Source organism: Rhinolophus sinicus, chromosome 15, assembly GCF_057876585.1.
Source record: "Rhinolophus sinicus isolate RSI-liver-muscle chromosome 15, RSI-T2T, whole genome shotgun sequence".
NCBI classification, from domain to species: Eukaryota; Metazoa; Chordata; class Mammalia; order Chiroptera; family Rhinolophidae; genus Rhinolophus; species Rhinolophus sinicus.
The window spans coordinates 23,197,158-23,214,123 of NC_142515.1; the positions used below are offsets into that span (position 1 = coordinate 23,197,158).

Sequence of the window (16,966 nt, forward strand, 5' to 3'; positions counted from 1 at the left end):
ACTGAGGATGGACTGAGGGTTGATGCCAAATAGGAGGTGGATGAATCCTACTCAAACATTTCTGGGACAAAAAAAAAAAAAAAAAAAAATCAAAGCACAAGTTCACATTTTTTCACAAATTCTTTCCCTCTTCTCTACCTCACTAAGCAGTCAAGGTTTCTGTTGATGAACCTTTCTTATGCTGCAAGAGAGAAAGTGGTAGTGTCCTGTATAAGTGGAGGCAGATAGGGTAGAGAAAGCTTCTGGTGGAAAAGAAGAGATTCTGAAAGTGGGAGGAGGGGCTTAAAGAGAGGCCACCAAAGTCAGAGGAGAAAAGAAAGAGTCCTCCCTTGAGCCAAAGTATGTCCCACCTCAGGGCCTTCTCCTTTGCTATTCGCAGTCTTACCTAAGCTGCTTTCTCCCCTCTCCTTGCTGGTTCTCCTCCCCCTTCAGGCATCACAGTCTCCAGTTAGTCCCCTCAGAGCATCCATCATACTTTATAATTACTGTTTACTTACTTGTGTTTCATTTGTCTCCCCCATGAGACTGTAAGTGCCATGAAAGCAGTACCCAGGTATATCTTGTTCACCATGATCCACCCAGCACCTAATATTGTAGGTGCTCAATAAATATTTGTGAAAGGAATGAAAGGAAGGGAAGAAGGGAGAGATTTGGGTGGGCAGAAGCTTCTATAAGGAGAGGTCTTTAAGGAGTGATGTATGGTGGAATTTCCCTTTTTTGCTGCCTCTTTAAGAAACTAAAGACAAATCATACTTCAGTGCTATTTAGCGTCAAATTTGTGTTAAACAAAAAAAGGGGGAGAGAGAGACTTCATTCTGGCTACAGGGGTATATTCACTTTGAAAAAATTTATTGAGCTGTAAACTCCCACGTGACCCATGCAGTGACCCTCAAGTGATTCCCACATGACTACTGCATGACTCCCACGTGACCCCAACATAAGACCCACATGATTCCCACATGGCTGACAGGTGATTCCCAAGTGACTCAGGTGGGAGCCACAGGTGATTCCCAGGGGACACACGTGTGGCTGCAATGTGACTCCCACGTGACTGCCACATGATTCCAACATGACCACCCCTTGATAGCCACGTGACCCCCTGGTGGCCCTCGTGTGACACCGCCCCCCAGGTGACTCCCAGTTTACCTTTTATTTGAAATTCTTCCTGTTTATTTTAATTATTTATTCATTTCAAGGTGCCAAAATTCTCTTCTGAGCATCGCAGGAGAAGAACTATTTCTGTCAAAGATTTAGCCCATGCTACTGTTCATTAGGTTTATAGTCCCTTTCTAAGGACTCGGCAAGATCAGCTTTGTTGAGTTCACATTATGTTTTACAGAAGAAAAAATATTTCCAAGTGTTATACTGAAGCAGAATCTCCCAACTGCGTATGCAAAATTGGACATTTTTCTATATGTATATTGTACTTAAATAAAAATTACATTAAAAAACAAGGAGAGAAAGAGGCCATATAGGCCCCGGTGTGTAAAACACTAATACAGGTGAGAAATGGAGGGGAAAGCATAGGTGAGGGCAGGGACCAGGGTGAATTAGAACAAAGACAGGAGGAAAAAATGCACTTGGCACATGTGAAAGACTGAAGAGATCCGGGAGAGTGGAGGGGAAGGCTGCCGAGAGTCAGATTAGTGGCCTGGATGCCATGGTGGGGAGTTTGGATTTGATTAGAAATTATTTGAGGGTAGTGTTCATAGTTTATCCCGATGGTTTTCCAATTTTGGATGCACACTAATCATCTGGAGAGTTTGTTAAACAACAGACTTATGAGCCCCACATTCAGAGATTCTGATCAAGGAGACTGAGTAGGGCCCATGAATCTGTATTTTAACAAGCTTCCCAGATGATTTAGTTAAAAAGATCACCTTCTGGCCATAATCTGAGAAACACAAAACAGTCCTTCACTCTCCCATTTGGCCCAGGATCCTAGGGTCTTGTCAGATATTTGTTGATTTTGATGAAGATCAAACGTAGTACCAAAATGAACATGACTCTGAGGCTAGCTGTCCTGTTTCTAGTGTAGATCAGAATTTAGATCCTGCTATAGAAAGGCACTTTTTTGTACCTAGAATCGTTTAGCAGTTCACACTGATTTTGTAGCTAAGAGCAAAGGCTCTGGAACCAAAACCTGGGTTCAATTCCTGGAGCTGTTATTTAACTTCTCTAAGCCTCAGTTTCTTCAGCTGTAAAATGGGGATAGATAATGGGATCTACTTCATAAGATTATTATGAGGGTTAAATAAATTACTGAGTGAAAGCACTTACCACAGTCCTGGTACATGGTAAAGTCTCATTAAATGATAACAGTAATCCTTATTCCCTTTGCAGTTCTCCTCTCCTTGGCCTTTCTCCTGCTGTCTTCTTCTCCAACACTAATAGGAATAACTGCAGAAGTAATTGGGCCTTAGCTATGAAGATAGGGTCCAAAACATCTTACAGCCTCCTGCCCTCCCCACTGCCAGGGCAGCCAGGCAGGAGGAAGTCTGGCCTCGGGTCGGCAGGATGGTTCAGTTGGTTAGAACGTGAGCTCTGAACAACAGGGTTGCCGGTTCAATTCCCACATGGGCCAAGGAGCTGCACCCTCCACAACTAGATTGAAGACAATGAGCCGCCGCTGAGCTGCCGGAGGGGCGGTGGGATGGCTCAGTGGGTTGGAGCTTGGGCTTTTGGCAACAGGGTTGCCAGTTAAATTCCTGCATGGGATAGTGGGCTGTGCCCACTGCAACTAAAGATTGAAAACAGTGACTGAACGTGGAGCTGAGCTGCGTCCTCCACAACTAGATTGGAAGACAACGACTTGGAGCTGATGGGCCCTGGAGGAACACACTGTTCCCCAACATTCCCCAATAAAATTAAAAAAAAAAAAAGAAGTCTGGCCTCCATAGACCTCTATGGGCATCTGCATGGGAGAGGTTTTCCACTGAGATTCCTGGTCTTACCCACCCCCAAATTTTATTTATACTAGGTCTCATTTATTTTAGGCCCTGGATTTGTAACTCCAGATTAGTTAATGAGTTGATATAGTTGTGCCTCGTGAGAATATAGTTTCCTTAACCTGGATTTTCTTTAGCAGGAGGTTGAGAAATCAGTGGAAACCAGGAAAATTCCTCAGAGGTTACAGGAGGGCAAGAGTCAGGATTATTATCTTTTTAATTTTTTAGGAGCAAAGCCAGCAACCATTCCTCAACACCCTCCACCCAGGCAGCTTGGGTGCCAGTGCCCCAGTGTGCTAGAACTCACCGCCCAGACCTCACAATCAGGCAATAGCTGGACAATTGCTCAGCTGCAGAGCAACCCTTGCTTCCCACAGCAGTGCTTCAGCTAGCAGATCTGGCAGTTTATTTGTCAATATTATTTGTTGTTAGCTTAATTGTAGGAAAATTGAAAAGTGTAATGCATAGCCATGAAACCCTTAAGGCTGGTTAATCTTTCTGGATTGTAACCAATGTAATTTTTATTAGCTGATCCCATCTTGATTATAATATTCAGAGCCCTGGAAAAGTTGCTGAAGGCTCCAAGTCTTGATGTACACAGGGAACAGACAGGCTTCATCATCTGTATTTTCTGCCAAGAGGAGAAAAAGGGCAGAAGGGGCTGGACTGAAAGAACTGGGTTCGAGATGCCAGTGGGGAGAGCAGTGCAGTCTCCAGGATGGACACAAAATTGATCCTTGCAACCCCCTGAGGAGAGGGGCCAGGCCAAGCTGGGTTAGGTCCTGTACCTCATATGCTGGAGCTACTCGCGCCCAGCAATGTGCTACAATGACAATGTTTGAGTAAGGGCCTAGCTCAGAATTAGGCTTCAGTAAAAGGAACAGAGACAAACCCAAAAGGTCAAAGAAAACACATGTTCTTTCCATCAGCTTTGGTTTATTTATGATTATTTGAAGAGTCCCTCTTCTTCGGTCTTACAGTTCAAGCATGGCGGCATTAGGAATCAGCATTGTGCCTATAAGTGAGAGTTTGAAATGTGTGAAAGATGACTCTAACAGTCTCTGGTCTTCTCTGGACTTTGATTTTCTGCACCAAAGAATGGGGAACAGACATTGCCATCCACTCCACTGCCCCTTTCTTGGCTCTGACACACCCCAGGGCCTTCTTTTCTGCTTTGGCAGCTCCAGCGAAGAAAGGGGCTTTGCCTTCTTTTTGGTGCCTCTATATACCCAATGAAGCAATGAGCCCCTTTGAAGGGTAAAGTTGGGGGGCAGAAACACTAGGATTCTCACACTTGACTGATGCCCTTGACCACCAAACACACACCCTGGCAAATGTGCCAGCAGCCTATTCTAGACAAATGGGGAGCCTAGAGGCAGCACATGAGTAATTTTTTTCCTTAGCCCTTTTATGAATATAAATATTTAGTGCATGGTGTTTTGCAGAATTAAATCTCTGAGCCTAGATTAGCCTGGTAATATCATTATGGAGATGCCAGGGACGAGCTACCTGTGACTGCTGTGTGTCTTCTCATTCAAAGATGCCTGTGATGACTTGATGTACTTTCATTTGCCAGGGCAATCATTAATTGCATATGAAACAGTTGGTGTTTTGCTTTAAGGGAAGCTGATTGGGTCAGTCACTGAGTGTTTGGCTCCATGATCTACAGCTGGCTCTTTGCTCCTGCACTCCTGCTTTCTTTTCAAAGCTTTCTCACTCAGTGGTTTTGGGACCCCCTGAGGAAGAGGCTGTGGAACATAGGGGGTTTTAATCTGTGTTTTCCTTTGGGCATTATAGCTTTAATTTTAATATTTTGGATAATAAAGAATGATTTTAAATTAAATTTGCGAGTCTGCCATCTGTGATTGTTTGGACTTTTTCCTCCTCTCTGGCAGGTTTTTTACTTAATTCTTTCTGAACGTTAGCAAGGGTGGGTTGAGAGCAGGAGGAGCAAGGGGCAGCTGAGTAGGTTAGCCCGAGTAGGTCAGCCTGTGGAACTAGAGAAATGAAAAAAGGCTTTGATCCCTGGCTTTGGCCTTGGCCCTGGGGGTTGGTGGAAAAAACTTGATGCTCTGAGTCAAAAATCACAAAAGTTAGCTAAGAAGTAATTGCAGCTTCCTGTTATCTCCTCTTGATTTGACTTTGAGAAAGTAATTTGCCAAAGTAATGCCTCAGTTTGCCCATCTGTTAAAGAGAGAAGTGATTTCCCCGTGGAGGGGCCACTGCAGTTTTGATACAACTCTTCATCTGAGGACAGCTACTGGGTCCCAAGACATTATCATTATCCACCAAAGACTAAAGGAGTCTGAGGGCTTATGTGTATTTCCAGATCTAAAGCTAAACCCAAGAAATCTCTACCTAGAAATAAATTCTTAATCTTGTCAGTGAAATCCAAGAAGAAGAATTTTCTACCTTTCCAAGGGAAGGGAAGACACATCATCATCACCACTGCAGACCATGGCATTAATGAGTCAGACAGCACCACTGAACACACAGACAAATGCTGAGCGAATGCCAGAATAAAATGAAAAAGCACCTGCCAGCAGAAGGGTTGGTATAATGAGTGGCTGAGCTAGGGAAGGAGGGGCTAGGGGCTTGCACGGCAAGGCAAGTAACTCCCTCCCCTCTATTTAGTAGAAGGGAGCTTTTTGGAGGGGTCAAATTTTGTATTTGGGGAGAGAGAGAGAGTTTGAGGAGTAGCACAGGGAGCTATTCCTGGCAGAGCGAGCATGTGGGCTGTCTGAGCAGAAGTCTTAGAAGAAAGTGCGGTGATCAGGGCCAGGAAGGCTAAGAGGGTGAGTGGAAGGGGCTAGACTAGGGGACACAGATAAAGCAGAGGGTGAAGAAAGCCAACTTAAATGCTCTCTGGAAATAGACTGATGTATAAACAAAATCCCAGGTAGCTGCTAGAAGCCTGAAGTTGTGTGTAGGTCAGAGGCTTTGTTAGCATCAGAGTGGTTTCCTTTATATCTGCAAACGTCCCATGGTCTCCCCGCCCTCACCCGAAATTATGCTTTTATCAAATCAAGGTGGGGCTGCCAGGCACCTCCCTACACAGAGAAGGGCCAAAATCATTGTTGTACAGGTCAGTCGGCAAAGGTTCATGAAATGACCTTGAGAGTCAGGTAGGCAACGTCCATGGCTCTGAGCAGGATACAAGCTCAGGTAAACAAGTGTTTATCATATTTTTAAGACCTCACATGAGCATTCTTTGTCCCACATGACTCCTAGACTAAGAGATAAGCTTGGAATCTCAATCAATCTTCTCTCTCTCTCTCTCTCTCTCTCTCTCTCTCTCTCTCTCTCTCTCTCTGTCACACACACACACACACACACACATTCTATCCTTCCTCCTCTTCCTCTCTCCTCTATAAAATCCCTAGTTCTCCTAAATAGAACCTTAGTGTCCCCCCAAAAGTAGAAAACAACCCCAACAAGTGCCTGTGAAAAAAGCCTTTAAGACTCATGAATATTTAGCTCGTCCTCATGTAAAATATATGACTTTGTGTAAGGATCAGGCGAACGAGGTGCATGATTTTTTTCTGATTTATGGGCCTGGAGACGGATTATTCATAGCAGAGCAGCTGTGTGGAAAGATTCATCCGCTGCAAAATGTGATTGTACATCAGGCAGTGTGTGGGAACGGAGCTATGACTAATGGCTGCTTTACATATAAATGAGAAGGTTTGTGCTAGGAACTGTAAAAAAATACAATCACTCAGCTGACGGGCAGGCTCCTTATCGTGGGTACAGGGGAGGGACCATAGGAAAGGCAAGCAAATGAATGCCTCATCCCCAAAAGCTGAGCCAGGTGGGGGTGACAGTCAGGGAGCAACAGGAGAGGGGATGGAGGGAATTTGGAGAAGCAGCCAACTCTCCGGATTTGGCTGTCGTCAGTCTCTATTTGTAACTCCATCTTCCGGGCCCCACTATGACCTCTGAGAGCCTGTCAGGGCAGGGATGTTGCCCAATGGAAGTGGCTGCATTGGCAACACATCCACGGTCACGATCAGGCCCTGAACCCACCAGAGCTTGGCAATGGGCTGCTGAAGATTCAGGTCTATTTCAGAAGTCAGCAAAGGATTCATGTGGGTAAACCTCTGAAGAGAAAAATTGTGCGAATCTGAGATTTCCCTCTGCCACTCCTCACGTCTCCCTCGTTTTCCCCTGTTCATCTCTCTCCTCTCTTGTAGCTGAGACAGGCTGTCTAGACATTGCAGATGTGGACAGATGTTGGGTCTGTAATTTATAACAACGGCCTCCAGAAGGCAATTCCAATTTGTTTCGGTAAGGCTTTGAGTTACAGGCAGAAGAAATATCCTGTAAATACCGTTGACTTACATGGTAACTACACCAAGGGTTTACTTAGTGAACAATCACTAACTACAGCATAATTACATATCCCTGAAGATTACCAGACAATTTAATGACACTGAGCAGGTAATGACCACCACACCGAGTTTCTGGCTTTGGGATGGGCCTGGGGAGCAAGGGAGTTGAGCCCTACTTAATAGGCATTTATGCCTATTTCTTCAAGTCCTCCATTTTGAGGGCCTTTCATTTTTATCTACATGCTAGACATCCCCTCACAATCATACTGAACTCCAAGCAGATCAGATGCTGGCTGTTGCTTTCCGACGATACAGTTTTAAACCATGTAGTATCTGTAGGTACTCACAAAGCCCTCAGACAAGCCAGGAGGCTGCAAAATGATTTTTGCTGTCATCAGAATAGGTCACACACTCAGCAGCAGGGCTGAGCTACATGGATCTACTCTCACTCTGTCCTACTGGCCGATGACTAAGCAGCTGTCAAGGCCAGCAGTGACGAGAACTGGCCCACCCAAGAGCAAGCTAGTCTTCCTGGGGACTGTATTCGGATCTGGTAATTATGATGGGAAACGGAAAGGTGACTTTCTAGAACCGTTTTTCAAGAAATTCAGGATGCTTCTTACTACCACTTGGGATGGTGTAAGTGGAGGGGGCACCAGGGGCTAACATTAAAGTCAATATACAGAAGTTAAGTAATCTGGCTATGATCAGAGTCTGTTGGTAGCAGAAGCCAAATTTGCGCTTGAGATCTGCCATCCCTGAGAATTTTGACCAGTTTGGTCCCTCTGGGTTTAGGGGATCAGAGCTGGCAGGCAGCTGGGCAGCTCAGGCTTCCCTGGATATATAAGGTTGCAGCTGAAATAGCCACCAGGGTATCATGTATGTCAGTCTGGGGGAAGGGAAAGTGGAGTGGGAATAAAGGGGACAGGAAAATGTGGAAATCAAATAAACACATTGACAGTATTAGATTCCAATTTTTAGTCCATCACCAACCTCTTCTAGTTTATCTGTTCCACAGAATCTTCCATGCCCTTCTTGCCTGTCCAAAGACAATCAAAGAAAACTTAATCTTAATTCACCTCTAGGAACAGACCCCTGGGTTTTCACAGACCCTGAAAAGAATGTCTGATGCCAATTTAAGGACAGATATTGTCTGGAGAATCCTGACTCTTTGATAAAGTTGTTGTGTTCTCCCTTTTTCATTCCTCCCCTCCCCTGCCTCTGCTTACTGAATGCTCTCTATCCATCCAACTTCAGTGCTATCTTGCTTCGCCTGAAGAATTGGGTTTGGTTTAGAATGTCAGCTCCTGGCAGAGCCACAAAACCTGGGAAGGTAGGCCACCTGGGCCAAAGGAAAGGTGTTGGGATTATCAGGTGTCCTGACTGAAACTGCTCTTCTTTGGTGGGCATTACCAGTGGGTCTGGCCTCAGAGAAAAGGTGTCAGCTGCAGAAGGATGGGTTTAAGAAACAATTTGTGTCTTAGAGGTTTAAGATTCTGAATGCAATTTTGAAAGAGATTCCTGAGATATGTTTTATGGAGACTTTAAAAAAATCTGAGTGAGTCCTCCCTGCCAGGGTTGCATGAGATTTTTGTCCTACTGAGTAATATAGATGACAATGGCCTAGAGCCCTCTAACCCCAGGAGATTCTTGTAAGTGCACAAAGCCTCACACAGCTCCCTGGCAGGAATGGATATGGGTACTTGTACTTCCAGCCCTAGAAGGGCTGTGGGGAGAAGGAGGGATGCCCTCTGGACAGGGAGGATGAGTGAGCTATAACAATGTTAACAGCTAACATGAATTGAGAGATGACTGTGTGTCAGGCATATGTTATCTCTTTGATGATACATCTATGCGTTAGCTCTTTGATAAAGAGAAAGTTACCCACTGCCAGGAAGCAGAACTTTCCTCAAAATAAGAAGAGGCACATGGCATACAATCAATCCCATTCTGTGGCCTACAGCATTAGCTGGAAGGTCACGTACAGTTTCTAGGAGCGGAAGATAGAAGAAGTAAGAGGGAAAGGCAGCTACAAGGACACATATCCAGGGAACTTCAAGGTACAGACTTAGGTATCTGCATATATGGAGAGTATACCCCACTGGAAAAGGAGAGAGCTAATGAAAGGATGAGTTTACTGATACATGCGTATACATACATGAACACATATCTACACACAATATGCACACATGATATGTATCAGTAAATATATATGAGTAAATATTTCTGAATTCATGAGAAAGGATCACATAGCTTAGGCACAAGGGACATATTACATGACATGGTTGATTCTATACACGCAGGAATAATGTTCCATCTCCCACCAAGACCCCTTCCCCACCTTCTCGATAAGCTAACCCAAGCCTGGAGTCTTGGAGGAAGAACAGGGCAGGATTGGAAAGGGTTTGCCTGATAGGCCTCTCTCCAGCGACATTAAAGTCTGGTCTTCTCTAAACCTAATATTCCTGCACTGGCCAGGCCTGGTACCTGAGGTGTCATGTGTATCTGTGGGAAGGTTATGCGTCTGGGTCGGGGGAAGCATGGATTCAGAGTACAACCTCAGGTTATTTCTCCAATTCTGACCAGACCCTGAAAATCCAAAAACAGTTGCCTGAAATACATAGTAGAAACCAGGAGCTTCGGAGCCAAAACATCTAGGTTTGATTCCTGTCCTTTCTACTTATTAGCTTCTCATTTGTTCATTCACTCAGTAAATATTTATTAAGCATCAATTGTGGGCCAGGTGTGTGACCTTTTCTGGGCAAGCTATTTAAACTCAGTTGGCTTCAGTTTCCTTATCTATAAAATAGGGATAATAACACCTCAGTATCACAGTTGTTGTGAGGGTTACATAAGATGGGGTGCTTGTTTTGCTTGTTCCGCCCCCCCCCCCCAGGTAGTTGAGCTGTGTCTGGGGGAAGTTCGGGGAGAATTTTGTATGGCCCCAGAATCTCAGCCACGTCTCGTAGGTGACCCTGACAGTGAAGACATGATTCTTCTCAGAGGTGAAGAAGCACAAGACAGGTTTAGCACCATGGTGGTATTATTTGCTTGTCTGTCTCCCTCCTTAGACTGTGAGCTCCTCAGGGGCAGGGGCTATGTCTGCACTTGTTTGGCATTGTGTCCACAGTGACTCTGAAGTGCCTGGCACACAAGAGGCATTCAGTCAATGTTTGCTGAATGAATGAAAGAAGGAAGGAACAGGGTGTCTAGTGGTTGTGCAATCCACCCATTCCTTCATTCAACAAATATTTATCAAGTGCCTGTAATGTCCCCAGGTACTGTTCCAGGTGCTGGGAATATAATGGTGAGCAAAATGGACATGGTCCCTGCCCTCATGGAGCTCAGAGTTCAGTGGGAGAATACAGACTATAATTAAATAGTCACAAAAGGAAACATATCCTTACAATGTGTGCTTTGTCTTATAAAAGGAAGTAAATGATGCTAAGACTGCATATCGAAGGAGAGCTAACCTAGTCTGGGTTGTCACAGAAGGCTTCCCTCAGGATGCAACATTTCAGCTGACATCTGAAATGGGAGTAAGGTTGAGGTCATGCTGAGGTGGAGTCTTCCACGGAGAAGAAACGGCATGAGCACAGCCTCAGTGGCTGGTTAGAACATGGCACATTCAGACAACAGGAAAAAGCCAATGTGGCTGGAGTACAGTTTGCAACTGGGAGTGTGGGGCAAAGAAGCTGGAGGTGTGGGTTCTGGTCTTTATCCTAAGAGCAAGGGGACACCATAGCAGGGTTTCAAGTTGAGGCATGGTGGTAGTGGCATGGCAACTCCACTCCCTGGCTGAGTTGAGGCGGAAAGAGGGCATGTGGGGAGACTAGTCCGGAGGGTGTTGAGTTAGCTAGGCAAAAGATGGTGTGGCCCTGGACTGGGGTGGTGGAGATAGAGAGAAAAGGGTGGGTGAGAAGAGCAGTTCAGAGTGGAGGTGAAAGGGTTCACTGATGGTCGGGTCCTGCAGTTGCGGCTGAATGAGCAGGAGGACCCACGAATAACTCCCAGGTTTGTAGAACTTGCTCCCAATGTCTGTCTGCTCCTTGATAACCCCTATAAAAGGTCTCCTTTCTCATCCATTAGAGACTTTCATTCTGATAGCCTTCAGAAGTAGATAGATTTCCACTTCCAGAGAATGAGACTACCAGGGGCCCTGTGGTATCTGACAGGCACCTAGAGGGTCGTTTTCCCAACCAAGCCCCTTGGCACTCATTTATCCTCCCAAACTCACCCAAACCTAAACATGCATACTCTCAGATTCTCTGGCTCCCTAGACTTACACAGACTTCCAAATACTCCCTCCAGACCACTTCATCCTACCCTTATTTATCCTTGCCTCCCCAAAGCCCTCCGTGCCCCCCTTTCCCACTCCTCACCCTACCCCACCCAGCCCCTGCCTCCCTCTGCCTCCACTTCACCCTATTAAGAAACAACAACCCCCCAGAACCCCTGCCCCTGGCTGCTGCTCCCTGAGCCCCGCCCGCCCTCCCTCCTCCTGCTCCTCTCCCTGACAGATGCCTCAGAGCCCCGGGCCGCAGTTAAGGTGACGAGATGCAGCAATTCTTTATGAACATTTCATTCCTGCTCGCTACACGACGTAAATTAGATGGTGTGTTACATTCGGGCAATAAGAGAGATATGTCACCACGACGCTGGCCCATTGGATGGAGAGGGTAATCCTGCCGTGAATTTCATTACTGCTTTTATATAGACAGAATTAGCTCGGTGACAGCGAGCCTGATTGTCTTTCACTAGGGGTTTGGCGAAGAGCTGAAAGGATTTCACCCTGATGTGCACACTACTGAGTGACCCCGCTCACCAGCGGCTCCGCTGATTGCTTTGCACCTTGCAGACCCACGATTGGCTCAGCCTCTCCGCCATCTCGCCTCCCTCCCTGGTCCCCAGCCCGCCCTGCCTGGCTTTTCTTGAAGCAAGAAGAAAGGAGACCTAATGGAGGAGTCACAAGGTCACGAAGGGAAATGTGTATGTGAGGAGGGGCAAGGTGGCTGAGTTTAAAAAACAAAAACTTCTTTCTGATCAGAGTTTCCAGGATAGAAAATATGGCCACTCACTCTTGCCCCCACCAAAGGGCAAGAAGGACTGTGTCCCTGGGGAAAGATACCCATTGCCCTCAGGGCAAAGGGGGAACTGTGTAGGTGCTGGTAGATCTTCTTGAGTCTCCGAGGTAGAGACTCTAGAGCTGTCATTAGGTTCCTGGCCCTTTTCTGGGTCTTTTCCCTATAGCAGCTTGGCTCTTTCTAACTTCCTAGCCAAGGAGAGTCGAGAGAAAGGAAAGAAAGAACCATTGTCACTCCCAGCCTGGGAAGCTAGCAATTCCATTGTGAAGGTGAGGGAGGGGTGTGGATTTCCTTTACTCCATTTCTCACACTCGTCTGCTTCTGTCCGGGCCCCCACCACACATATCTATAACAGTCTTCAGTGACCTCCAAAATCCTAAATAGGACCTAGATGGCCCAGCCCAGCAGCCTGCAAACAAGCCCAGACTTCCTTCCATTTGTTTCTGTGGCTCTGCGAGAGCCAGCCACTCCCAGTTCTCTTGGCCTCTACCTTGATATTTCTTACCTTCTGTCTCTTTGTCCATTCCTTCCCATCCCTCAGCAAGGGTCTTCTGCCAGGCCTTCCTGAGGCAGCTGGCTGCCCCTGGAACTGGCCAGGGAGGTTGACCATTGCTGGGCCCCTGCTGACTGCTCTGCTCCCTTCCAGAAGCCCAAAGGATTCCATTCCATGGAGGGCTCAGGGACCAGGCATCAAGCAGACAGAATAATCTCCTCAAAGCCCCTCATCTTTTGGTCAATCTGACACATCTGTCAGGAAATTTTCTCTCGCCACCCGGATCAACCAGCTCTGTGGCCTCTGCGCTGTGAGGGATTAAGGCCACAGTCTCTACTTTCCAGAAGAGGGGGAGGCTCCCTGGACCTTGACAGAACTGGGCAGGCCTTCCAGAGGCCTGGCACAGGGCCTCTGCAGCCTGACTCTTTGCCTGGGGTCAGTGCACGGAACTCCCCCTCGCCCCCCCCTTCCAGGGCACCCTCAGCTCCAACTGCCTGTCCTCCATGGAGCCCAGGAAGAGGGTTCCCTCAATGATTTACTCATGCAGTCACACTGAAGGAGTTGTACACTGAAAGCCCTTCTCTGTGAAGCCAAGACTATGTTTACGATGCTGAAGCTATACTATAACCCTGCCCGTATGATAGCTGTGTGACAAGGCAGGTCATCACATTATCTTTGAACTTCAATTTCCTGGTCTTGAAAAGGAAAATGATAATTGTTGTGGTGGAGGCCATAGGACAGTGCCGCACTTCCCTCGGTACTAAGGACCTTCCCCAGCTCTTGCCCTGACCTGTCAGGCTTTCCTGGATTTGCCTCTGCTGAAGAGAGTTGCCTCACCTGAAGTCATGCCCCTTTCCCTGGGGAGCCTGCATCCAATGCCTGGTCATGGTGGACATATGAAGGCCCAGCCACCTCTCCCCCACCTAAGACAGTTCTGAAGGCCATCCCAACCTCAGGGCTCCCCTTGTAGTCGGCTAAGGTCTTTAGCTGCAGCACAGCTCAGCTTCTCCCTCTGTCCAGTCCTGTTTCTTTCTAGTTCTTTCCCTTGCACTGGTGATGATCATAAGGGCCACCCCTGTAAGGCTCCTGCACAGCACTCTCTAGCGCAGAGTCCACTTCCAGACCCAACCTGCAGACAACTCCTGCCCTATCTAGCAGTGGGCTTACTATGAGGATGTTTTGGTAAGTAACATGCCGTGCGAAATATAGCTGCTGCTGTTTATCATCATAACCATCATCACTGTCCTCTTCATCGTCTTCACAGCAGGGCCTGCCAGCTGCTGTGATGGGGGCAGCATATTTTGACCAGTAAGTGAATGACCACCTTTCTTTTTTCTCCTAAGGGCAAAGTCTTGCATTCTGCCTTTTATCTTCTGATTAAAATGACCTTCCCTAATATGCCAGACAGTCCCTCAAGAAGCCTAACCATGATCCCAAGGATTAGGGGTTAAAACTGCTGGAGTTCTGTGACCCACATCCATCTTTGGGGCGTGGGGTGGTGACAGGTCTCCAGTGAGGCCTGAGAGCAGAGTCTCCTCCCCTTTGAGCCAAGACTTCTTTCTGGGCCTTGTTTACAGCCCACCCCTCAAATAAAGAAAGACTAGGATCCCTGTCCCCCAAAGGACAGGGAGGGGCATGGGCAATGGTCCCAGACTATTGCTATTCTTCCAAATACGCTCACATTGTCTCACTACTAGGCCCACAGCCTTGTCGGCATTTTGGAATGGAGTGGCAGGTAGGGACACTGCCAGGTGAATCAGATCCACCCAGAACCTGTGCTCCTCAAGTGTGTGGTCCTGCATCTCTTCTGGAGCTTTCCCTGCAAGGCTGCAGACCATGATGGGGAGCCAGGAATATGGGGGATGGAGGTTTCTCACTCCATCCCCCATCCTGACATCACAGTCCTCACTTGCTGACACTAATTGGTTACCACGGAAACAAGTCCCTTAAAGTGCATGATGACTTAAGGTGGTGGGAGGGAGAGCCACAGGAGCCAGCCCTGCCACAGAGAATTCCCAAAGTCCCTTAGAATCAAGCAGGACTGCTCAGAGTCTGTATCTTCTGCTGGTACACATTCTTTGCACATAAGGAGAAGTTTACCAGCTCAGGAAAATGCCCCAGGACTGCACAAAGGTAATCCTAATTCACTATTCACTATTATTTCCCACTTTATCTGGGAGTCTGTCTGGTCTTTAAGTGTGGCGATCTTGCTGCAAAGTCAGAGATAGTCCAAAACAAGAAAAGTTAGCCATTTATCCTAGAACAAATGGATATCAGATGTGATGTGGGCCTCTCTCCTCCAGTTGCAGTTCAGGTCATCTCCTCTAAGAAACCATCCTTAACTAGGCAATCTCCCATCCTTTTCTCTCTCTCTCTCTCTCTCTCTCTCTCTCTCTCTCTCTCTCTCTCTCTCTCTCTCACACACACACACACACACACACACACACACACACACACTCAATTACTCCCCTTACCACTTACTCACTCTAGAGCTTACATATTCTTTTATCTATTCAACATAGTCATCTATTCAACAAGTATTTAGGAGTCTCTGGCATGTTGTAGACCCTGCGCCAGGTCCTAGGGATAAAGCCAGGAGCTGCTAGGGCACTGCCTTTATGGACCTCACTCTCAACATCTTATGTCATGTCTTCCACACTCGTAGGCTCATCCCTTTAATAAGTATCTCTAGGTTTTCTTTTTCTATCTAGTTCCCCAAATGTGGTGAGCTATCTGGTTGCTGGTAGGGTGGGGTGCACTTTGCTTGTTATCCCCTCCTACCCATGGGCTTTCCAAGAGTCTGTTAATAGACATCATTTTCTGATACTAAATTCCAAGATTTGGGGCCCTTCAGTGTCCCATGTCATCCCATCACTCTCAGCACCAGCCTTTCAAGGACCCTGGATTCTTCCATTCTCTTTCAAGGCCAAGGAGAAGAGGAATGGATGGGACTTGATGATGGGAGTGGGAAGGTGTGTCTGCTATGCGTCTGCTGGAGCGCGTGTATGTGCATCAGATACAGGGCTGTGCTTTCATGCACCTGTGTCCTGCCGTCATGCATGTGCACTTATGTTGGCCAGTATCCATGATTTTTCCCAAATTGGCCAGTACAGAGGGATGAGCATGTGTGTGATTCCACTTATGAGCGTGAGTGAGCATGTGTTCAGGGGAAGGGGAGTTTAGGGGGTATGTCTCTATGTGTGTTTTTTCCAAATGCTTGGCTTCTTTCAAAATGGCTTAGAGCACTACTGTCATTTATGGGGTTTAAAATGTCAGAACAGGGCCTGCGGGGAGGCAGGGGAGATTAAACTGCAAACAGTGAAGGTTATAGATGACGTTTCTGATAGGCTGACAGGCGGACTCAAATGATGCTGCACTTTAGCAATCATTTTTACACACACACACACACACACACACACACACACCAGATCATCTCTCCATAATTTAATGGCATATTCTGAAGGCTGAAAAAAAAAAAGCCTATGTCTAGGAAAACACAGCTCTGTTTCAGAACCCAACCAGAGGCTGACTGGCTGTGTGTGTGTGTGTGTGTGTGTGTGTGTGTGTGTGTGTGTGTGTCTGTACTCACTCAAATGCACCTACCTATGCCAAGTGAACATATGTGCTTATTTTTATTTTAGTGTCTGTATGGGTTAATTCCACCTCACTTTTATATAGTGCCCATAATTAGCAAAATATATCACATCCAACGGTCTACTGGGGTGTCATCATAACTTGTGTAAAGTAGGCAGGGTCAAGGTTACCACACCCGTTTTTCAGATATAAGAAAACTGAGGCTCAAAGAGGTCCAATGGGTTGCCCAAGACCTCCCAGCTAGGAAGTGACAAAGCTAAGGTTATACTCACTCAGAGCTCCTTTCTTGAGGTTGTATGTAGTTCTCTACTCTGCCTATACATTAAAATCACCTGGGGAACTTGCAAAATCCACCAATGCCTGGGCCCCACCCCCACAGATTCTAATCTAATTGTCTGGAGGTGGCAGGGTGTTTTGAAGCCCCCCTGGAATTCTAACACGCAGGCTGGTTGAGAAACACTGCTCCAGGGCTTGGTGATATCAGCCAAGAGCTGTGCATGGGGCTGTCCCAGGTGT

At 46.8% G+C, this 16,966-nt stretch overlaps 1 long non-coding RNA gene across 1 annotated transcript in view; it reads right to left on the reverse strand.

The window, feature by feature from the left end:
• Window positions 1-3,866: 3,866 nt before the first annotated feature.
• Window positions 3,867-16,966, reverse strand: part of LOC109444053 (uncharacterized) — a 28,490-nt gene continuing 15,390 nt past the window's right edge. Inside the window, exon 4 of the long non-coding RNA XR_002136776.3 lies at window positions 3,867-3,963. This is a non-coding gene — a long non-coding RNA (uncharacterized LOC109444053). The remainder of the gene's footprint in view (window positions 3,964-16,966) is intronic.